At 35.1% G+C, this 25,527-nt stretch overlaps 2 protein-coding genes across 8 annotated transcripts in view; one reads left to right on the forward strand and one right to left on the reverse strand.

The window, feature by feature from the left end:
* LOC136040871 (uncharacterized) overlaps positions 1-25,527 on the forward strand; it is a 685,992-nt gene that overhangs the window by 4,000 nt on the left and 656,465 nt on the right. The window lies entirely within an intron of this gene.
* The window catches only part of LOC136040869 (frizzled-5-like), a 445,049-nt gene that overhangs the window by 1,820 nt on the left and 417,702 nt on the right, over positions 1-25,527 (reverse strand). For 6 of the 7 annotated variants that reach the window (XM_065725259.1, XM_065725258.1, XM_065725260.1 and 3 more), the window contains exon 3: positions 2,946-3,122. The exons of the other annotated variant lie outside the window; for it this stretch is intronic. The gene's annotated coding sequence lies outside the window, so the exon portion shown is untranslated. The remainder of the gene's footprint in view (positions 1-2,945; positions 3,123-25,527) is intronic. 7 annotated transcript variants of the gene reach the window in all.

Genomic DNA, 25,527 nt, shown 5'->3' on the forward strand with positions numbered 1-25,527 from the left:
ATAAAGTCAGAGTTGCACCTTTGGTATAGAAGTCGGATTTGAAACTTTCTAGGAATTGGAATCTTGCAACTTCACGACTCTGCTCTTCTGATAATTGTAACTCTAGAATCATGACATGTTCGTTTCTAAATATTTGAACTGTAATGGTGGAAAAAAACGGGTTTGACTCGGGGGAATTGTCACAGAATTTTTTTTTTACATCGGAATGTTCAGAAAAATCAACTTATTTACAAAAAAAATCCCCCGAATCCCCAGACACAACTACCCTTGCACAACTTCTAGTACCAATAAAACAAAATAAAAAACACACATAGAATGCTGCCAAACCGGTTGTTCGAAAGTACTGAGTATTTTTACTATTTTTCTGTTCTCTGCTGGTCAAACTAATAGGACATCTAGAGGGTCTTGGAGAAGATACATTGGCCCACGGGGTATACAGTCATTTGTCCCTCCGTTTAAACATGACAATTATCGAAAAATTATAAATGAAAAATTATTATGATAATTTAAATAAATGATTATGATAATTATATTTAATTAAATAATATAATATAATTAACTAATTAAACGAAACGGAGAGAAAACGTAACTAATTAATTAATTAATAAATATAATAATTATAGTTAATTAAATAATACATAATTTAATTAATTATGATATATTAAATAATTATGATAATTAAAATGAAAAATTATAAATACTGGGACAAGGCGACAGTAGCCAGGAGTATTTACATAATTTTTAGTAAGAATTGAAATTCTTCGCTTATGCTTAGCATGGCAGCATAGCTCCGCCCCACCTTAATGTGGCAATCTATTGAAATGATTTTGTGGGAAAGGCTTTAACTGATACTCGTATGCTCTTATCAGTATTTTACGCCTCAAGAATCAACCAAATAATAAGAAAATACCTTTTTTGCTAGCTTCGTCACCTCTTTGCATTTAGCTTTTTGCCAGAAGTACTACGATATTTCCTTTTTTTTGAAAAGCCGTTAGTTAGAAACTGAGGTTTGCTTAAAATAGGTTGTCAACAATTGGGTTTTGAGTTTTCTTATCGATTTCAACTCCAAACTCTTGATTTTTAGCCAATCCAAATTCTTTAGCTGTTATTTAGGACCGACTTCAACCACTGGCACTGTTTGGGGGGACAAGGGGGCATTTGCCCCCCTATAATTTGGATACGAATATTATATAGCACATGCCCTTTCACTCTCCCGATGTGAACCCCTCTTTCCCTCCGCCCCCAATAAAACTGCTGGAACTACGCCCCTGACCGCACATTCCTGTAATAAAGTGTAGATTAACTTGGTATGTGGGGAACAAGATTTGTCAAATTTTTAACTGTAATGAGCAAAATTTGATGAAAAAAAAATCAGAATAAAAGGAAGACTCATTGAGCACGTGAAGCAAGTTAAAAATATTCCTCTAGTTGATCGTTAGCTACTGGTTGCACTGGAGGAGTCAGATTGAGGAGGATTGTTATTCTGACAAGGGAGGGGAGGCAAGCCATGGTGTGGTCATGAATTTTTTCAGTAGAATATGCTTAAAAAACTACCTGCCACAATTGTATACACTATAAACCGAAGAGCTTAGGAAACTTCATCAGATGATAACTGGTACTAATATCAATAATAAAATTACCAACGCCATCCATTTTTTGGCAATTTTTTACTCAAAAGACTGCAAGCTTGTCTTTTCAGGTATGCAATTTTCCACGAGGAGGTTTCTCCGTAGAGAAGAAAGTTTCTTGGGAGGATTTTCCTGGGAAAATTTACGCGGGGAGTGGGGATTTCCTGGCATGATTTGAAAAAGTAAGAAATTGATTAAAAAAAATTTTCCTTAATTGGAAGTAAGAAGCAACATTAAAACTTAAAACGAACACAAATTATCCCGTATATTGGGGAGGCTTTCCTTTCCTCAACCCTCGTTCTTTTCGCTTAAGTTTGACTTTTTATTAGGATTTTTTAAGAAAGACTCCTCAAACATAGGGTTCGTTGCATTTATATGAGATGTATATTAAAAAACTTCGAGACTTTAGCGTAAAGAGCGAAGGTTGAGGAAGGGACATCACCCCTCATGTAAGGAGTATTTTCTGTTCGTTTTAAATCTTGATGTTGCTCTTTACTTTCAGTTGAAAAACTTATTGTTTTTTAGCTCAATTTTAAGAAAGAATAGAGATCTCTAAACAAGATGTTTTGAAAGTCTGAATTAAAAGGTTGAGAAATAGCGCTGTGATTTATTACCTGAAACAATGTCCGTAGTCAAAAGAACTTGGTTTTTCTTTCTTAATGCTCCTTTGGATTTGAATTTTTTTTTTACATCGAGTTTTAATGTTCCATTGAGCGTTGACCTCTAAATGGGGCTTATTAAAAGAAAGTGAATAAAAGAAAAACTATTTCAAGGTAAAATGGAGGCATTTCCTTGAAATACCAAAGGCAGTGACAAGAAAATGAGGTTTTTTGAAACGATTAAGTTGAAACTTACATAATCATATAATATATGTTTATAAATTTGGAAAAACTCAGCAATTAAATCACTAATGTAAAGAATTTCCATATGTAGTTTTCGATATTAGCCGGTGTCCAGAAAAAAAAATCGGCAAAAAATAGATGGCCCCAAACCGCTGAAGGTGTATATTTCCTTTGAAGTATATGGTTGTCTAGGACTTAAACAGTTTTTTTTTATATCTGAGTTTTTTTTACACAAATTTTAACTAATGACTAATGAGTTTATGGATGTATGGTCTGACATGGCTGAACGCCAAAATGTGCCTAAAAACTTTCTAATTTTGGAACAATAAAAATAAATCTGAGAAAATCGCGGTTTTCAGGTACGAATTAAACCTAAGATACGCCCAGAAGGCAAAAATATTTATATTTTTACATTATTGATTCTTTAAAAAAATATGTACCTTAGCATTTCAAGAAGAGATTCAAAGATTTATACCTTCAATGCTGAAAACTCTCATTTTCTTAATAATATTGTGCCTGGCTTTCTATTTTCCGTTAGGACATCTTCTATAAATATACTTCTCTTTTCAGTTTCTGGAGGCTCAATAAATAGGCTTTCTAACGATGGTGTTTCCAGTTTGCTTTATCGATCGTATAGTACTTCTCCATTGATCTTTAAAGAAAACACAATTTAAAGGGAAAATTATGACATTTTTTCAAGCATGTTGATCTTCACAAAGCTATTGATTAACTTTATCGAAAACTCGAAAGGCCGACTTGATAAAAAAAAGCTTAATGAGAACGAAAAATTTATAGTCTGATGCGAAAATGAGTAATGAAGTAGCCAGGGAGATGTGTATAACCATAAAATTTCCCACTGAATAGGGATAAGTCTACAACACTCTCATGAAGGGAGGCGGAAGAGATTTAAAGGAAACTCTACCACTACTAACAACTCACAGCAATACCAAGCCGCCTGACACCAACATAGCTGCGCATACCCAATCTATTCCAAACTTTCCTCTGTAAACCCTCCCAAGAAGTGCCCACTTCCCTTAAATCTTTCCTTACAACATCATCCCACCCCGTTCGGGGATGACCTGCTTTTCGTTTAGCCCTAGACGGTTGGCCGAAAAGGACTATCTTTGGCAACCTATCATCGCTCATCCACATATCGTGTCATAGCCCTCTCAACCTTTCTCTCATTATAGCCCTAGAAAAAATAAATTCCACTAAAATACATTCGTTTTTTAGATTTCTAAAAAATTTCGCATTTGTTTTTATGCTTCAAATCTTCCAGAAGGACTGGCGAATATCTGGTCTTACCCTGATTAAATAAAAAAAAAACTAGTTTTTTTTTAACTGAAAGTAAGGAGCGACATTAAAACTTAAAACGAACAGAAATTACTCCGTATATGAAATGGGTTGTCCCCTCCGCAATCCCTCGCTCTTTACACTAAAGTTTTTAATTGTTTTAAAAAGTAGAGCTGTGGCAAAGAGTCAAACTTTAGCGTAAAGAGTGAGGGATTGCGGAGGGGACAACCCATTTCATATACGGAGTAATTTCTGTTCGTTTTAAGTTTTAATGTCGCTCCTTACTTTCAGTTAAAAAAACTAGTTTTTTTCAATTTAATTTCTGAACGTTTTTGAATTAATGCATGTTTGATTTTGGCTCTCCGCACATAAATTATTAAAATGAAATTTGAATATTAATTTTTTTTTTTTGGCAAAATGTCTTTCTCTCAGTTTTGATCAGACGCTTTTGAGAAATAAGGGACGGGGAAGGAGGCCAAGTTGCCCTCCAGTTTTTTGGTTACTTAAAAAGGCAGCTAGAACTTTTAATTTTTAACGAACGTTTTTATTAGTAAAAATATACGTAACTTAGGAATTAACTTACGTAACAGACTTTTATATTCTCATATTTTTATTATGTATATGAGGGGGTTTGTCCCCTCGTTAATACCTCGCTCTTTACCCTAAATCTTAAGTTTTGTCCCAATTCTTTAAGAATGACCCCTGAAACAGAAAGGCCGTAGAATAAATAGTTGAAATTACTAAAAATACTTTAGCATAAAGAGTGAGGTATTTATCTCCTCCTAAATACCTCGCTCTTTCTGCTAAAGTATTTTTAGTGCCCTTCATATGCGTAATAATCTCTGTTCGTTTTAAGTTTGAATGCTACTCCTTACTTTCAACTGAAAAATCTTTTTCATGTTTATTTTTTCAGTTTTTTTATAGTAATGCTAGAAATTCCCGTGCCCTTTTCATTGAACTTTTCTTCCCCCATGACATATTCCTCCAAGGAAAGATCCTCCCACATAGCCCCCTCCCCTCAACCCCACCCCCAAAACCCCCCCAAAAAAAACCCTGAAAACATCTGTACACTTCCCAATAACTATTACTGTATTTAAACACTGGTCAAAGTTTTTAACTTGCAGCCCCTCCCCCGGGAACTGTGGGGGAGTAAGTCATCCCCAAAGACATAGTTATTATGGTTTTCGACTATGCGGAACAAAATGGCTATCTCAAAATTTTGATCCGTTGACTTTGGGGAAAAAATGAGCGTGTGAGGGGGCCTAGGTGCCCTCCAATTTTTTTGGTCACTTAAAAAGGGCACTAGAACTTTTCATTTCAGTTAGAATGAGCCCTCTTGCAACATTCTAGGACCACTTGGTCGATACGATGACCCCTGGGAAAAAACAAAACAAAAAAACAAATAAACATGCACCCGTGATCTGTCTTCTGGCAAAAAATATGAAATTCCACATTTTTGTAGATAGGAGCTTGAAATTTTTGCTTAAAGGTTCTCTGATACGCTGAATGCGATGGTGTGATTTTCGTTAATATTCTATGACTTTTAGGGGGTGTTTCCCCCTATTTTCCAAAATAGGGCAAATTTTCTCAGGCTCGTAACTTTTGATGACAAAGACTAAATTTGATGAAACTTATATATTTAAAATCAGCGTGAAAATCCGATTCTTTTGATGTATCTTTTAGCATCAAAATTCTGTTTTTTAGAGTTTCGTTTACTATTGAGCCGGGTACAGCCTTACTACAGTTCGTTACCACGAACCGTTTGATCTGGTTTCTTTGGCGAGGGTAGGGGAACTTGCCCTATTTAAAAGTTTGAAAAATTGTTTTGCCAGGTTTTTAAGCAGCGATTTATTAAAAACCACGTTATAATATTCTTACGGCTATATCACAAAATATTTGTAAAATATTTTGACTCAAGATTTTGCTCGCTTTTTATTTGTTTAAAATTTCGTACAAAAGAACCAATCAGATTTTGTATCCTTTTTACTGGCTCAAAATTTGATATAGCAGCAACGGGTAAAAATGTGGGATGGCTTAGCCTCCTTCATTTACTTACTGCTACTACTACTAACAACTCAGCAGCAGGCTGCCTGAGGCCAAAACAGATACACACGACCCTCCTCTATATCAATTTATTCTAAGTCACCCGCTTTACATCCTCCCAGGAAGCTCTCATTTCCCTTAAATCTTTCCCTAAAGAATTAAAGTGCACTTTTCAACACGGAAGCATAAGACAGCATCTTTGGTTGGGTTTTTGTGATGATGTAAGAAGCCTTATAGAATAAAAAAAAATAAAAAAAAAATAACCCGTTTCTTTACTTTTTAGTTGAGGGCTGTAAAAACAATGGATAAGTGGGTTTCTCACTTTAGTTGTGTATTTTTGTTCCGTCTTGAATAACATTTTATCCATGTTGCAAGTTGACACTCAACATTGCAAAACTCAAGCCCGGATTGAATAGATGCAGGGCCCTCTCTATATATAAATATTTAAATAAAATATACCTGCATAGTAGTTTGCGTACGTAAAGTATTTCAAGTATAATCTCTCTAATATAGGACTACCCCAATTAAATTCAATAAATTTATGGATTTTGAATGAATATGAATTTTTACGGGTATCAGTTTTCTATATTATAAAGTATATATTATATAGTATATAGTAATAAACATATTAATAGATCTCTTCCATTGATGCAAACACAAAATAAATATATTTTTAATTTTAGAAAGAGAAAGAGAATAATAAAAAATACAAAAAGAGAAAAAATTTCCAAAAATCCTAATGGTATGTGCGACCATTCTCAAAACTACACAACAAATCACTTATCAATGGATTCCCCTAAAAAGCAAAAAAAACAAAAACAAACAAAAACAAGCAAAAAAAATCATCACTTGAGACCCTGTACTATTCTAACCTAATATAACAACACCATTATGAATTACTTGAATAATTCATAATTTATCCCTTATCGTCAAAAAGAATTTGCTTTAAATTTCAATATCTGTTTTTTTGTTCATTTTGGTGGTAATGCAGGGCCTGATTTGGCCTGATCGCCATTTATCCGGCCCTGCTACAGTCCACTCCAGAGAGGTTCCAGTCCGCTAAAGAGAGGTTGGTAACTCCTACTCCAGAAGCAAAGGGCAATTTTGTCGGTCGTTTATAATAGTTTGAAGCAAGGTAGTCTCTGTAGAACAACTTTATGGGCAAAATAGAGTTGGTAGTTATGCAATTAGGAAGACAGTGCAGTGGTATGTCATCAAGTAATGCCCAAACACATTGTAGTCACATTTGTGGATAAAAATCAAAATTACGCACGAACACAGTGCCAATGATATATACCGAGAGTAATTTGGTGAGACTGGCTGTATTAAACCTTAAAGCGTAATCTTTTTTTGTTCTAGTCAGAAGGAAGATTATGGCATATTCTTTTACAATAATAAAATATGGAAGTGTGGAAATTTTCCTATCTTAATGATAAACCTTACAAAATATTCAGAGACTGTAATAGTTTAGTAGACAATATTTAAGAACAAATTTGTGTTGGTGAAGGCTATACTTATCAACTTTACTATATATTTTATACTTCATACCATATATTTCAACTATACATATATATATATATATATATATATATATATATATATATATATATATATATATATATATATATATATATCTATATATATAAAAATAAGTTGTCTGTCTGTGGGTCAGGTGACGTCATGTTTCTGTGTTGACTGACGTCATGAAATTAGTTGTCGTCATTTTTGCTATGACGGTGACGTCATTAATGGTATTTAAGACATGCGTTCACGGAAAAGTGTTTAATTGTAAAATGACTGAAGAACCTAAAATGGCAACAGCCGAGGAAGCTGCTCAAAGAGTCTATGCCAAAAAACTTGCTGCTGATAGAGAAAGTAAGAAAAGAAAGCGTAACGAGGAATCACAAGAACAGCAAGAAAACAGGCTTGCAGCTGATAGAGAAAGTAAGAAAAGAAAGCGTGCCAAGGAATCACAAGAACAGCAAGAAAACAGGCTTGCGGCTAAAGAACGCAAAACCGCGCAGTTAGATGAAAATCCGCCTGGAAAGCGAGAGTCAAAACATATCAAAGACCGACACAGAGGGAATATAAATGACGACCAGGAACCTCAAAGAAAAATTACAGACTGGGACACCCGGACACAAATCACGACCGGGAACATAAATGACGGCCGGGACGCAGGGACACAACTACAACGGGGACGCCGGGGGCACAGGCGGGATATATAATTGACGACTGAGACACAGGGATTGTTTGAATAGAAATTACAGACCGGGACACCGGGACACAAATGACGACCGGGACACTGGGACACAGGGAATATAAATGACGACCGGACACTCAAAGAGAAAATATAAACTGGGACACCAGGACACAAATGACGACCGGGACACAGGGAATATAAATGCTATTTATATGCACAGACAATGGGACAGCGAAGAATGTTGTATATTCGCATGTTTTACGTAGTTAAAAAAATATATTTATATCTATCTCTATTCACAGGTGGGACACAGGGACACAGCTACAATGGCGCGTAACTAATATGGCGCGTAATGACTTACGCGCGCGGGGGGGCTTGGGGGGCGCGAAGCGCCCCACCAACTAGGTGTTGGGGTGGCGCGAAGCGTCACCCCAACAGCTAGTATATATATATATATATATATATATATATATATATATATATATATATATATATATATATATATATATATATATATATATATATATATATATATATATATATATATATATATATATATATATATCATGAAAAGAGAAATCACCAATGCAACAGCACAAACACATAAAAAAAAGACAGAAAGAGAAAAGGAAGACTGTTTTCCTAAATTAGTGACTAATATAGACCAGCACTTGAATGAGGCCTTAACCCTACTCATCCATACAATCACATAGGTCAAACAGCATAGCCATACAAAATCAACCATAAAGAATAAAGACAATAACGACAAATAATTCATATTATAATTATATATATATATATATATATATATATATATATATATATATATATATATATATATATATATATATATATATATATATATATATATATATATATATATATATATTTGTCCTCAACAATGTTTAATTTTTTACTCGAAACCCTGAAAATAAATTTTGACATTCAGACCTAATTCAGATGTATTTTTGATATTTCAGATTCTTTACGTTTTACAATTTTGTTTTGGAATTCCAACTATATTATTTGATAAACACGAGTTTTAAAGTGTTTGTTTGTAGCAGATCTTACGAAAATATATAGTATTTTTTCATCTCAACATGCGTGGGCCAATTTATGGCTTAGTTAAGGGGTGTACAATAATTTTATAGCACAATAAGGGGTGTGTTTAAAATCACCTCTATTGATGAACTTTAATGAAAAAATGAATAGAATTCATTCCAATGGTTGGTTGTAGCATAAACATCGATATCCACACTTGTTAACGGCCCCCTGTTAACCCTTTACCAGTCTCTCTGTCTTTTTTATAAGCAACTTCGCCCCCCCCCCACCGAAATGAGACTAGCTCATGTTTGAAACAGAAGTCAGGCTACGCCTCTGGATAAAAACATCAGCTCATCTTGCTAAAACAATATTTTAGCAGTAGATTCAAGTTTCCTAACGGCTCGATCTTAAATACTTGTTTTTTTGTCTAAGTTTATTTTGTAAACTAGAAACAAAGGCTTGTCTCAAGGGAGAAACATTTTCAGAAGCCGCAGTCTAGTGACAACATTTAAGAAAGCACTTAGAATAATAGTACTTTTTCTTTTGTCTTTTCTCTTACTTGGACTCTCTTAAAAGAAAAATGAAATTTCCTTTTCCAAAGGATGAGAACTTTAAAGGTCAGGATTCAGGAATGGTGAATAGGATAAGGAATTCTTCCCTCTGAGATTGGTTCAGTGAGCCCCCTGAAAAATGGTGACCTACAAATAGACTTTTCTTGTGTCTTGCCCTATCCTCTGGAAAATGGTAACTTACAAATAGACTTTTCTTGTGCCTTGCCTTAACCCCCTGGAAAATGGTGACCTACAAATACTTTTCTTGTGCCTTGCCTTGCCCCCTGGAAAATGGTGACCTACAAATAGATTTCACATTTTTCCGCAAATGCAATTCAATTTTTTAGCAATTTTTCACGATTTTCAGTCTAAAAAGATGTAAAGTAAATATCAAAATTTACTTTAGTCGATGAATAAAACGTTTTCGACTGGTATGAAAATTCCCATCTTATTTTGTAACATTAAATCGCAGGACCACAGGAAAAACGTACCAAAAATTTGCACAGGAAACATAAACCTAAGTGATGGATTAAGAAGAATACACTTCTGTGGAGGTGGGTACGCATTAAAAGTTCGTGCGATATAAACAAATTGCCATGACAGACAAGCGGTTTTGTGACGAGTCGGCAGAAAAATAACATACGAACCATGCAGAGGGGCATAAACATTAACAGAAATAATTAAAGATGCATCTCGTAATTTTTCCGACTTAAGGAATTTAAATACTCAAGAATAAAATTTCAATTATTGAAAGAACTGGCCTGGTAATAATTACACAGAAATAACGTTGGCCCGCCTTTTAGTTTGCTAAAATATTTTTCAAAGGTTTCTGCCTATCCAACTTTTTTCTATTTAAGAAGCCTTATAGACTGGAAAATAGAGAAACAGGTTACGACAAATACGCTCAGAAAATAGAATCCTAAAAGTAAGAGGATTTGAGGGAAACACTACCAGTTTGAAAATTAAAAAATAAATGAAAATATTAAGAACTTGCATAACCTCACGCCATTGCCGTTACACCTAAACGTCATTGCTAACTTTTTTTATTTCTGAAAATCGTTTATTTCGCTTCTAGAGTCATCTGATGGGCCTCTATCCCTTGCACTGTTAAATGCCGACTATAGTCAGCACAGCTTAGATACCAATATAGAGTTATGAAAACTCGATTTATTTTTGGGACACAGTGAGCGGTAGCGATCCTAGCGGCTGGAGACAGGAAACTGGTATTGGTATCTAATTGGTAACAGGAAACTGGTATTGGTATCTAAGCTGTGTATGCAACAAAACAAAATTGCGTTCCCGCCTATGGTGTTGTAGTACGATCTACGCGTCGGAGCGCGGGCTTGGAGGAGGCGCCAAGTTCAGAGCTCTGTACCAAAAGCTTCTCATGGGCAAGATAGTAGTTTTCATAACTTTATTGGTATCTAAGCTATGATAGTCAGTCATACAAGGTGAGATATCATGCTTGTATAAAAATAAATTATTAAGATAACCACGAGAAAAGACCATGGAGATATAACCACAGAGAAACAGAGAGTTTTCTTGTAGAAATCTTGTGCCGCCAAAACTCTGCCTTATTTTTACTGGCTTGGAATGTCACACTGAGTACCAAATACAATAAAATCTGATTTTTTGTTCTTTTTAATGGTTTAATATTCCTCGTTAGAGGTTTTAAAGCCAATCGTGTTTTAAAAAGGCCGGGTTATTTGCTTCTCCAGAAACAAGGACTAATATGTTTGGTTTACGAAAATGCTTCGCAAGCGTAATCTAATTAAAGCCCGTGTTCGAAAACGGAAATTATTTTTCTCTTTCTCTTTTTGATACAAAAACATATTATTTGGTTTTTGTTGTTTTTTTTTGCCGTGTGGTCGCATTAGCGACAGAGATATGTTTACTTCATAAAAGGTAAGGCAAGCAGCTACGATTAAAATATGACCATGTACCCTTAGCTCAAATACTGGCATAATTGTATACAGCCTACTATACACCAAAATAAATTCTAAAAATTCAGGTATTTTATCAGGTACTTACGCAGGGGGGGGGGGGGGGCTCAAGGCCTATCTCCTAGAAAATATTATATTTTTGTAAAATTTCTGGATATTTCTTGATCAAATTATTAAAAAAAACTCGCTTTATATTATCCCACCTTCCCATTCTTTTATAATTGGGCATTTTTATACTTACGTGACATTACCAATTTGCTATCAGACAAAACTGTTTCTTGTTTCTGTTCTATTTTTTTTTACGCAAAAAAGATGAAAAGCATTGGCTCCGCTTTCTTGTAAAATCCACGTTTTGTTAGTTACGACCTTATGTGTAAGCACAACAATGACGTAAATACAACTACGTCAAGACTTGCCTTTTTTCACTTTCCCTCATTTTGGGGACCTTTCCACGTCTAGCTTGATGGATGAGAGTGGTAAACCGTTACATGCATCAAAGGTTTGGAAAAATAAGAGTAAGGGGGAGAGGAAATGCAAATAGGGGATTGCGTGTCAAATATAAAATGGATTCTTGACGGATCTGATATTGGTTTCTGGCAGGCATATTCAATAGGCTTAATGGGTTGGAAACGTGCTTTTGTCCTCCGTTTGCCTGGCACTTGATGTGACATGAAAATAGGTATCAAAACCTGATTATTAAATTGTCGCATGCTTGGGAGAGCTGAGCAAATTTTTACTAAATCGTTCATATTCCTTTGCCATTCGTTATTTAAGAATAAGTTTGATATTGTGGTGAGAACAGGTACTTATGCCGTGGGGGTAAAGTTCTACCCATGGGAAATGTATTATAATTCGTGTTTGTTACTGTCTTGAAACCTTTGCCCCCCCCCCTCTTTGCCCCCTCTGCAGCAAATTCTGCACATTTAGCCTATATCTGGCTTTTCGAAGATACAGGTGAAATGTAGGTGTTTATTCAGCCCAAAGTTTTCAACAGGATACAGGACACTTCCTCGGGCGTTAGAAGTTTTACTTTTCAAATTTTTGTGGAGGAAGCAATGTTGTCTAAAGAGAACTGTCCGAAAATTTCATAATTTCACCGCAACCAAAAGAAAATGCCTAAAAAATCAATATTTTCAGACATAAGTGACCCTAAGATGGGTTTGCAGTGGCGGTTTTAGGGTAGTAAAGGGCAGAGGGGGCACTTGCCTGGGAACAAAAATTTTAGGGGTGCAAAATTTCAAATAAATAATCTAACGGTTATAAGCATTCTGTAATTTTTGAAATTTTATTTTTATTAAAATGAAGTAGAGGGCGCAATTGGCAGTAAGTACAAGCAAATTGAATTCGAAATTTTCATATTCCATATCTTCATCACCACTCATTAAAAATCGAGTAAGCAGGCCGAATTTAATCCATTTTAGAACGCGAAGAATTAGAACTAATCAATTTGGACGAGATATCTCCAAATTTGGCCTGAAAATTTTTGAGAGACAGGGTGGGTGCTAATCAAAATTCAACGCCTGGAGTAAGTAAGGTCAGAACCGCCACTGGTTTGGTGTGGGCAGACACTATTTTTATTTTGTTTAATTATTATTTTATAAAAAAATATTATTTATATTTTATTTTATTCTTGATATTTAAGAATTGAGCTACTTTCAGCATTTCAAGTGCTGCTTAAACATTTGTTAATGTAACTGGTGAATGTTAATGTAACATGAAAGGGGCTGTTCCCTCCTCAACACCCCACTTTTTACGCTAAAGTTTTTTACTGTTTCAAAAAGTAGAGTTAAGAGAAAAAGTCAAATTTTAGCGTAAAGAGCGGGGCGTCGAGGAGGAAAAGTCCCTTACATATACGGAGTAATTTCTGTTCATTTTAAGTTTTAATGTCGCTCCTTACTTTCAGTTAAAAATAACTTGTTTCTTTTAAATTTAATTCATCGAAAAGAAGCGAGGTGTTTTGTTCTATTATTACTAAAACAATGCTTAAGCTTTGAACCTCTAAGAGTATTTCCAACGGCTTTATGTGTAAACACCAATAAATGTATATTTGTAGAATTTAAAAAAGGTGTCCTCGCAAGTGATCTAGGAAAGACCTCCTTAGCGAGGGTATACTGGTGACCTCTTTATATCAAAATAAGTAACCTAGAGATTTGAGGAGGAGGACCTATTCAAAAAACAGACAAATTATAAAGATACCATAAAGAACTATAGAAAAAAATAACCTGCTATCTTTCCTCTTCCCAATAGAGCGTACTCGGGCTTCACCTTCCGAATATATTACTCCTTAAATGTTTAAAATATTCCCCGGAGCAGGGAAAGCGGAGGTGGCGGTGTTACCGAGCAGAACTATATAATTTTTAAACAGCTTTGATTCTTTATAGTTTGGATTTCGATTAAATTTATAAATTCATTTGGATCGAACCTGAAACGGGAAACTATTTTTTTTAGAGATTATAAATTATCCGGTGTTAGATTAGTTGAATTAGAAGAACTGACATTATTTTTGTACAACCCTAAAAAAGACTTAACCCTGAATTGCCTCTCACTCACTTGGACTGTCTTGGCCTTTTTTTTACAATTATCCATGACTGGAGGACCACAACTACTGTGTGTGCGTTTAAATTTTCATCAAGTAATTCTAACGACTGAAATCCCCCCCCTACATTTTGAAAAACTATCTTTTTGGGGGAGTTTTTGAGACAGACGAAGCGAAAAATTTACCCCCCTCCCAAAAGAAAAAGAAAGTCGCGAATTTTTGGCAGTGTTCAATAATGTTTAAAGTATATTTTTTCCGCCGTCAGAGCAAAATAGTTAGTGGACATTAGTATGCAAAACATTAGATAGTTTAAAACATGCACACACAGAAGCATATTGTACCCTTTTAGCTAAGGTAATTGTCTTATCTTCGGGTCAGTATAAAGTGAAATTAAAAAAAAGTCAACAATCATATTTATTTAGCAGTTATTTTTACGATTATGCTGCTAGCGTCAGTTTTTTTTTTTTCTTTCAAGGACACACGTTTTTCTAATGTCGGGTTTTCATACTTTTTGGTATTTTCAATGATTCTAGAGTATCCAGTTTGATTCACACTTACAAATTAAACGAATTAGCATATATTAGAAACTTAATCATCGTCCGTTCCCCTTTCCTGGAAGCGAGTTTGGAAATACTGGAATGGTTAAAGTAACCCTCCTAGCGTCTTATCGATTTTGGAATATATCTCCATGGATATTTTCTCCAGGACTAGAAAGTGGAGAACTAACATTAAAGCAAGAAGTCTTTTTAGGACCTTCAGCAATGAATTTGGTGATTTTGAGTGGGAGAAAAGACATAGGGGGGTGAAATATGAGACAATAAAGATATGATGTGTTGTTTATGGGTCGTAAGATTTTGTGGAATTGGTGGTAATTGTTGTCCTATGGCATAAGACCAGATAATCTCCTTAATGATTTTGTTTTACAAGCGTTAGGGGTAAGTATACGAAACTTACCAAATTACTTTTTGATATTTTAAGAACGGACAAGAGATATGTTGGGCAAGTATTTCCGTAGATTTAGATTACAGTTACGCTGTCCAGGATCCTTCAAACAAAAAAGGGCAATCCGAGTTAAAAGCTAGTAAATTAAAAGAAATGTGAAACAAATTGACTGACCATGTACCGGGTTTAATACCCTCTCGAAGGTTTCATAAAAATTGCCACCGGACGTTTCCCCTTGTTAGAGCCTTTCTTGAAATGTATTTAAGTTTCAAGTTCTGCAACTCATTAACATTCCGAATTTATTTGGAATAATTTTTTGAAGTTATTTGGAAGTAATATTCCAAGTTTATTTTGGGATTATTTGGAATTCATTGCATTTTTTTCTGGGTAGAATAGAGCAGCTGTCCTCCGCCAAAGTTAAGTATCTACACAACAAATCGACCTTGGGCTAAGAATGGGACTTCGTGTCTCGATATGGCTAGTGAAATGGTGCCTTCAGAATTCTATGGCACCGCCATCTGAATTTTCTTAGGTGCGGCCTAGTATCTGCAGGGGTAACAACATATTTCGTCGGTTTTGCACAGTCAAAACCAAGTACGGACCCAGTTTACACTATACATACCCTAGTATGTAGTTTACAAGCAGACCCTAGAAATACAGTACCCAGTTTCCACGTCCAGCAGAAAACTGATGGGAAGAAAGGTATGTTGGAAAGCCTATTGATGGAATTCTATCTTTCGTCCGTATGCCCCGTTTCAAAAACGAAAGACAATTCGCTATTTCTAAGATATTCTCGAAAGCTCAAAAAATACATATATTAAGTTGGCAGAAGACAGCCAGGGGCTTATGATTGTTTATTATATATTTTTTAATGTTTTTTATTGTTATCATAATTTCAATTTGATTGTGACTTTTTAAAATTATCTTCCCTAGCATTATTGTGCCCAGGATAAAAATTTGATTTTTTTTCAAAAATAAGGAAGTTAATTCTGATTTTCTATCTAATGGTTGCATTTACTTCTCTGGGGGTATGGGAGACCAACCAAGATCGAAAGAAAGTGTTAAATTGATCTTGATCAAAGACTAACTAACATAGTGCTGTTATATATTTGCCACACCTAATGCCCATTATTCATCAACACAACCTAACTTTTTAGAGGTTTTGATTTTCTAATCCTTGCATCAAAACCTTGGTTGCTTAAAAATGAGAAAAAAATGGAATGTAAAATTATTAAATATGCTCATTTACCTTTTTTTTTCTCTAACTTGTCTTTTTTTACTTGCTCTTGAAATCAGAGGCAACACTTCGATGTAGCCTGTAGCAAAGATATATAAGGCTTCGCTAAATTTTTTGTTCGATATAGTCAAAATACTTTTAAAATTAACCAACTCATTACTTTAAAGTATTATAAGATTAAAAAAAAATAAGAAATTAAAAAAAGTTATTTTCCCATTAATTTTATTTATGAACAGTTTCTAGCAATTTTCTATATGTGATTGTGCTGTATAGTTGAGCTTAAATCACTGGACAACCAATTCCCATTTTGTTGTTGTTTCGAGAGAAAAAAATATTTAAAATATTTAGTTCTATTGAGAGTTTTAGGCTCGATTATAATATACACCAGAATTTTCCATAAGCTGTAATTTTGAGGAACATCTGTCATTGTTTGTTGCCGTTGGGAGCTTTGCATGTTTTTGAAACAAATTGTTTAATAGAGATAGCCACCACGGTATCGTATGCTGAATTCAATAAGGTTTTTTCTTGGCCAAAATCTGGAGAGATTGTTTATTATATATTTTTTAATGTTTTTTATTGTTATCATAATTTCAATCTGATTGTAACTATTTGATTTTAACTATGTCTTTGGGGACAAAATTCTGGAGAAATTTTGGTCCAAATTTTCAAACGTCTGCTCTATGCTTAAGTTATTTTTCAATTAGTTTGTGGTAACGAACTGTAGTAAGGAGCGACCCGGCTCAATAGTAACCAAAACTCTAAAAAATGGAATTTTGATATCAATAGCTACATCAAAAGAATCGCATTTTAATGCTGATTACAAATATATAAGTTTCATCAAGTTTAGTCTTACCCATCAAAAGTTACGAGCCTGAGAAAATTTGCCTTATTTTAGAAAATAGGGGGAAACACACCCTAAAAGTCATAGAATCTTAACGAAAATTACATCATCAGATTCAGCGTATCAGAGAGCCCTACTGTAGAAGTTTCAAGCTCCTATCTACAAAAATGTTGAATTTTGTATTTTTTCCCAGAAGGCAGATCACGGATGCGTGTTTATTTTTTTGTTTGTTTTTTTGTTTTTTTTTCCAGGGGTGATCGTATCGACGCAGTTGTCCTAGAATGTTGCGAGAGGGCTCATTCTAACGGAAATGAAAAGTTCTAGTGCCCTTTTTAAGTGACCAAAAAAATTGGAGGGCACCTAGGCCCCCTCACACGCTAATTATTTTCCAAAAGTCAACGGATCAAAATTCTGAGATAGCCATTTTATTCAGCGTAGTCAAAAACCTATAGCTATGTCTTTGGGGACGACTTACTCCCCCACAGTCCCCGTGGGAGGGGCTACAAGTTACAAACTTTGACCAGTGCTTACATATAGTAATGGTTATTGGGAAGTGTACAGGCGTTTTCAGGAGGATTTTTTGGTTGGGGGAGGGGTTGAGAAGAGGGGGGTATGCTGGAGGAGCTTTCCATCGAGGAATTTGTAACAGGGGAAGAAAATTTCCATGAAGGGAGCGCAGGATTTACTAGCATTACTTAAAAAAAACAATGAAAAAATAAATATGAAAAAGGTTTTTTTCAGCTGGAAGTAAGGAGCAGCATTAAAACTTAAAACGAACAAAAATTATTACACATATGAGGGGCTCACCTCCTCCTAATACTTCGCTCTTTACGCTAAAGTATATTTAGTAATGTCAACTATTTATTCTACGGTTTTTGTGATTCAGGGGTCATTCTTAATGAATTGGGACAAAAATATATCTTTTACTAATAAAAAGATTCGTAAAAAATTAAAAGTTCTAGTTGCCTTTTAATTAACCAAAAAATTGGAGGGCAAATAGGGTTCCTCCCCCGCTCTTTTTTTTTATCAAAATCATTCGATCAAAATTATGAGAAAGCCATTTAGCCAAAAAAATAAAAAAAATATGAAAATTTCGTTTTAATTATTCCTCTGCGGAGAGCCAAAATCAAAACATGCATTGATTCAAAAACGTTCAGAAATGAAATAAAAAAAACAAGTTTTTTCAACTGAAAGTAAGGAGCGACATTAAAACTTAAAACGAACAGAAATTACTTCGTATATGAAAGGGACTGCTTCCTCATCAACGCCCCGCTCTTTACGCTAAAGTTTTTTACTGTTTTAAAAAGAAGAGTTGAGAGAAAGAGTCAAAACTTGGATACGGTCGTGACAAATAACGGTTGGATACGGTCTTGTTCTCTTAGGAGTTTCACGGTGAAATCGATTATGAATTTACATTAGCTACATTTTTTGCATAATTAAGTTTCTGTTCAATATTTTTTGTTTCGTGTTTGAGAAAAAATCACATGTTTTGGTTTAAAAAAATGTTGGTAAAGCTTTCTAGCGCATTTTTGTATGTTGGAAATCCAAAAACATAATGACATTTTGGTCCAGTGTCCATAATTTTTATGTGACGATTGTCTGGAGCACCAGAAAATTCAAAATTTGCAATAAATTTATTTGATAAGTAAATAATGAATTTAAAAAAGAAATTAACGTAAATATATTAACTAATTAATCGATAAGTGTATGATAAGAACAATAAATTCTAGAAAAAATTCGATTAGAATTCTGAAAACTGGTTACGCCAAAACCATAGCTAGCGGAAGAATTTTGATTTTGAAAACTGATTTGTAAACCATTTGATTTTTAAATTTTGAAAACTGGTTACGCCAAATCCATAGCTAGCGGAAGAATTCTGATTTTGAAAACTGATTTGAAAACAATTTCATTTTCAAATTTTGAAAACTGGTTACACCAAAACCATAGCTAGCGGACGAATTCTGATTTTGAAAACTGGTTTGAAAACCATTTGATTTTTAAATTTTTAAAACTTTTAAATTTTTTTTAATTTTTTTACTTTTTTTTAACTTTTTTTAAATTTTAAACCAAAACTATAGCTAGCAGAAGAATGCTGATTGCATATTCAAATTCAGGGTAAAATTTTACATGAGCAGTACAAAAAGCTGTCTATAAACAAAAACTGTGTTGCACAATGTAATCAGATAGGGTGCATGTAACTCTAAACCAATAAGAACATGTGCACTTTGATTTGGGAAGGCCAAGATGTTAGACGTCTTTCACTTAAACCATCAAAACAGCTTAAAATTTGCCTTAGGCATCACTATTTTGTTTCAAAAGTTTGTATTTACGGAGGGGGGGCTGAGGATGCCTAAAAATACAAGGTTATATCGTTTTACTCTATAACACCCAAGATGTTTACACCTGTCAATACCCAAGATGTTTACACCAGCCAATATCCAAAATGTCACTCCTCTACTTTGTGTACTGCTAAGCTTAGGAATGTAATCTTAAATGTTTCAAGGGAAGCATTTTTCTGTAATAGGAAGGTAGCTATCGCCTGTATTCTGGCTTAATCGAAATAAAGGGAGATTAGAGATCGGTACAACCTCCCCTCAGAACCTTGTCTGTATTTATCGTCATGCTGGCGCAAATCTAGAAAATTGTGACATAAAAATGAACTTTTTGAGGTATTAGAGGTATTTTTGAGGTATGCACTTTCTTTTTGAGGTATTTACTTGATTTTGATTTAGGACGGCCAAGATGTTAGACGTCTTTCACTTAAACCGTCCAAACAGCTTAAAATATAACCATCCAAACAGCTGAAAATACTTGGTTTTGATTTAGGACGGCCAAGATGTTAGACGTCTTTCACTTAAACCGTCCAAACAGCTTAAAATATAACGTAGGCATCAAAATTTAGTTTCAAAAGTTTGTGTTTGTGGGAAAAGGCACTGAGGAAGCCTAAAAAATGCACGGTTATGTCATTTTTAACGCAACGGTTTACATGTTACTTTTTCAGTTTAACCGCATTAATTTGATTTAATTAATAATTAAATGGAATTATTAATTTAATGATTACAACATTCTATTTAGTTTTCTTACTAAAGAATGTTCAAAATTGTCGCTTTAAACAGTGTTTTTGTTAGGACCTTTATGACCCCTTTTTGCGAAACCTGAATTAGAGTTTTCCAGAATGAAAATTTAAGCGGTAGATCTACCCCTTTACCTAATTTATGACTACGCCCCAGACCTTTTTTTTAAAAAAAAGCTTTAAAGGACAAACTAAATTAAAAAAAATATATGGTTACTGAAGCCAGTCAATTAAGTCACTAAGGTGAAGCATCAGCCAGACAGAAATAGAGAGATTATTGTCATATACCTCCGTAATATAAGTTGTGCCTTAATCTTATTTTGTGACTTAGTTTCCTTCCGAAAAATCATATTATTCGCTTTTCCTAATTTCCTTCCGACCAATCATATTATCCCATTTTACTCATTATAACTGTGACTAAGTTTTTAGCCAAAACACGCTGGTGACATTGGGGGCGGAGTTGTGAGGGGGAAACCTAAAATCTTGGAAAATACTTAGAGTGGAGGGATCGGGATGAAACTTGGTGGGAAAAATAAGCACAAGTCCTAGATACATGATGACATAACCGGAACGTATCCGCTCTCTTTGGGGTAGTTTGGGGGGGGGGGTTAATTCTGAAAAATTAAAAAAAATGAAGTATTTTTAACTTACGAACGGGTGATCGGATCTCAATGAAATTTGATATTTAGAAGGATATCGTGTCTCAGAGCTCTTATTTTAAATCCTGGCCGGATCTGGTAATATTGGGGGGAGTTGGGAGGGGGAAACCTAAAGTCTTGGAAAACGCTTAGAGTGGAGGGATCGGGATGAAACTTGGTGGGAGGTAAAAAAAAAGGTAAAAAGGTAAAGGATACGGCATTAGACTTTACAGTCCGTACCGGCGGTGCTGATCTCCGTTTCTTGGCCCTTCAGCCAGGAAGTGCAATGGGGGGTTGAGGGCCAGCCATCCTGTGCTATCGCACACCCTTCCTGTTTACCTTCCCCAGACTTCTCCAGGTACCCATTTAGAGCTGGGTCGACTCTAGCTAAGCTTACAGAGTCACGCCACTGACCCCCGTCCCAAACCGAAGAATTGGATACACTGGGATTCGAACCCGCGTCCTCTCAGACAAGGGATCCCGAATCCAGCGCACCAACCCACTCGGCCAGGGCGGCTAATAATGGTGGGAGAAATAAGCACAAGTCCTAGATACATGATTGACATAACCGGAACGGATCCGCTCTCTTTGGGGTAGTTGGGGGGGGGGGGGTCAATTCTGAAAAATTAGAAAAAATGAGGTATTTTTAACTTACGAACGGGTGATCGGATCTCAATGAAATTTGATATTTAGAAGGATATCATGTCTCAAAGCTCTTATTTTAAATCCCGACCGGATCTGGTGACAATGGGGGGAGCTTGGGGTGTCGGAACCTAAAATCATGGAAAACACTTAGATTGGAGGGATCGGGATGAAACTTGGTGGGAAAAATAAGCAGAAGTCTTAGATACGTGATTTACATAATTGGAACGGATTCGGTCTATGGGGGGGGGGGGGTAATTCTGAAAAATTAGAAAAAATGAGGTATTTTTAACTTACGAACGGGTGATCGGATCTCAATGAAATTTGATATTTAGAAGGATATCATGTCTCAAAGCTCTTATTTTAAATCCCGACCGGATCTGGTGACATTGGGGGGAGTTTGGGGTGTCGGAACCTAAAATCATGGAAAACACTTAGATTGGAGGGATCGGGATGAAACTTGGTGGGAAAAATAAGCAGAAGTCTTAGATACGTGATTTACATAATTGGAACGGATTCGATCTATGGGGGGGGGGGGGGTAATTCTGAAAAATTAGAAAAAATGATGTATTTTTAACTTACGAAGGAGTGATCGGATCTTCATGAAACTTCATATTTAGAAGGACCTCGTAACTCAGATCTCTTATTTTAAATCTCAACCGGATCCAGCGTAATGGGGGGGGGGGGCAGTTGGGGGGACCGGAACTCTTAGAAAATACTTAAAGCGGAGAGATCAGGATGAAACTGGATGGGAAGAATAAAAACCTGTCTAAGGTACGTGACTGACATAACGGACCGGATCTGCTCTCATTGGTGGAGATTGGGGGGGGGGGGGTAATTTTGAAAAGTGAGGTATTTGTAACTTACGAAAGGGTGGCCAGATCTTAATGAAATTTAACATTTAGAAGGATCTTGTGCTTTAAAACTCTAATTTTAAATTCCGACCAGATCCTGTGATATTGGGAGGAGTTGGAGGGGGAAACTGGAATTCTTGGAAAACGTGAAAATTGGGGTATTTTTATCTTACGAATAGGTGATCGGATCTTGATGAAATTTGATATTTAGAAGGAATTCATGTCTCAGAGCTCTTATTTCAAATGCCGATCAGATCTTTTGACATTGGGGGGAGTTGGAGTGGTAAATCTTGGAAGACACTTGGAGTGGAGGAATCGGGATGAAGCTTGGTGGATAGAATAAGCAAAGGTACTTGATACGTGATTGACGTAACCGTACTGGATTTGCTCTCTTTGGGGGAGTTGGGGGGAGGGGTTCAGTGATTTGGCGAGTTTGGTGCTTCTGGACGTGCTAGGACGATGAAAATTGGTAGGCGTGTCAGGAAGCTGCACAAGTTGACTTGATAAAGTCGTTTTCCCTGATTCGACCATCTGGGGGGCTAAAGGGAGAGGAAAAATTAGAAAAAAAATTAGGTATTTATAAATTACGAGTGGGTGATCGGATCTTAATGAATTTTGATATTTAGAAGGACATCGTGTCTCAGAGCTCTTATTTTAAATCCTGACCGGTATTAAGCCTCTGACTTTCCTTTTAAATCAATCTATTGATTCTTAGAATTTTGTTAGAGCTCATACCATATGAGCTCTTGGCTCGTAGCTCTTCTTGCCTCGTCACAAGTGCCACATGAGCTCTTAGCTCTTGTTAATTTGTCACGAACAAAATAAAGCTAAAAAAATTTTAGGAGATTCTTTTAAAAAGTTTTCTGAATTGAGAAATTGATAATTATGAATTATAGAAATGAGCTCTTGGCTCTTCTTGCCTCGTCACAAGTGCCATATGAGCTCTTAGCTCCTGTTACGTATAAAAACCGCAGATGATGGTTGGCTCTGAGTCTGTCATTAGAAGAAAAATGATTCAATTAAAATGAAAAATTGATTAAGATATTTAAATAAATAATTCAATAATAAAAATAAACAAAATGAATCTAAATTCGTTTCCCTTGACCCTCCCCTACCCATATTTTTAACAATACTCTTTTTGGTATTTTTTATTGAAAAAGGCCTTTTTTGGTATCCATCAAAAATTTTACCCTTCTCAGGTTTAATTGAATTAAACTTACCCTTAAGTTTTTATTTAATTTTTTTTAAATTAAAATCAAATAGTTTTATTTCTTTCCGGGTCTTATGATTTGGTTCATCTTTTTTTTATTTTATAGTTTTAATTATACACAACTGTTGCAAGTAATTGCCTGCTATGTGTAATCAGAAGACCGTACTTTTTCAACCTTATCACCATTGCTCAATTTTTAATCGCCTTATTTATTCTGTGCCATAATTTTTGAAGATTTGTTTATCACTTAAAACTGTCAAGATCAACAGCAAAATTTTGTTCTGAGAATTTGCCAAGAGTTAGATTAAATAAAATGTAATTTATTATCCCACGTGACTTTCATATTTTGAAAATCATTTTCACGTGCCATCTATTCCGCCACGTTTAGTGCATCAGGACCTGTCTCAATAACCTCAGTCTTTGGACAATTAACTTTGGATGAAATCTTCTATAGCACTTATATTTTGCTGTTGCTCGGTCTATCCCGCTTGCAGCTGACCATGCGAGGACGAATTTTTAGCGTACAATTTCTAACTAGTTATGTCAGGCATTTTTTTGGTTCCTAAGAAATTATCGTAGTCTATAAGCTTTTCAGGGCTATATCAGTATTCTAATTGGAGGGTTGGATTGCGATTATACTAAAGGATTTTTATGTTTTTTACATCAAATAACAGAAAATGGCGTATATTCACTAGCCAAATCGATTAACTCCTCTTTTATTGTTATAGTATTCATCGGTAAAGCTTTTAATTACCTCTTAAAATTTCACGTTCTGCAAGAAATTACAGTACTTATGTATTATACGAGAAACATTCGAGAAGTGAAGTTTGGTTAATGCTAATGAAATAAAACAAAATATGATGCAAATATAGTACTTTATTAGCAAAATTGTGAAAACTACAACAAAGAATTATGGAAGGTGGGCCGTCCAGAGCGCATTATATTAAATACGTAACAACTAGCCTACTCTAACCAAAATACCAAATAAATATTTAATTAAAATATAGCTACTATATATTTTCCGAGCGAGCCGAAGCTAATTGTCTGGTATTATCACCGTGAAAAGCGGGTAATTTCTTATGTTTGCGATCCTAATTCTCGAGTGTTTCTTGTATAATACTTAAGTACCGAAATTAACAAATAGTTCGTGGTAACGAACTATTGAATAGACTTTTGAATAGAATAGAATAGAATTTTGATACCAATAATTACATCAAAAGAATCGCATTTTAATGCTGATTTTAAATATATAAGTTTCATCAAGATCAGTTATACCCATCAAAAGTTACGAGCCTGAGAAAATTTGCCTCATTTTAGAAAATAGGGAGAAAAATCCCATAAAGGTCATACAATCTTAACGAAAATCACACGATCAGATTCAACAAATCAGAGAATCTTGTTGTAGAAGTTTCAAGCTCATATCTACAAAAATGTGGAATTTCGCATTTTTTGCCAGAAGACAGATCACGGATGCGTGTTTGTTTGTTTTTTTTTGTTTTGTTTTTTTCCCAGGGGTGATCGTATCGACTGAGTGGTCCCAGAATGTTGCAAGAGGGCTCATTCTAACGGAAATCAAAAGTTCTAGTGTCCCTTTTAAGTGACCAAAAAAATTGGAGGGCACCTAGGCCCCCTCCCACGCTCATTTTTTTCCAAAAGTCACCGGATCAGAATTCTCAGACAGCCATTTTATTCATCATAGTCGAAGAACCTAATAACTATGTCTTTAGGGACGACTTATCCCCCCGCAGTCCCCGTGGGAGGGGCTGCAAGTTACAAACATTGACCTGTGTTTACATATAGTAATGGTTACTGGGAAGCGTACAGACATTTTCAGGGGGATTTTTTGGTTTAGGGGGGAGAGTTGAGGGGGGGGGGGGTTACGTGGGAGGATATTTCAATGGAGAAACAGCTTATGGGGGAAGATAATTTCAATGAAGGGGGCACAGGATTTTCTAGCATTATTTGAAAAAAACAATGAAAAAATAAATATGAAAAGTTTTTTTCTAC

Source organism: Artemia franciscana, chromosome 21 (genome assembly GCF_032884065.1).
Source record: "Artemia franciscana chromosome 21, ASM3288406v1, whole genome shotgun sequence".
Taxonomy (NCBI): Eukaryota; Metazoa; Arthropoda; class Branchiopoda; order Anostraca; family Artemiidae; genus Artemia; species Artemia franciscana.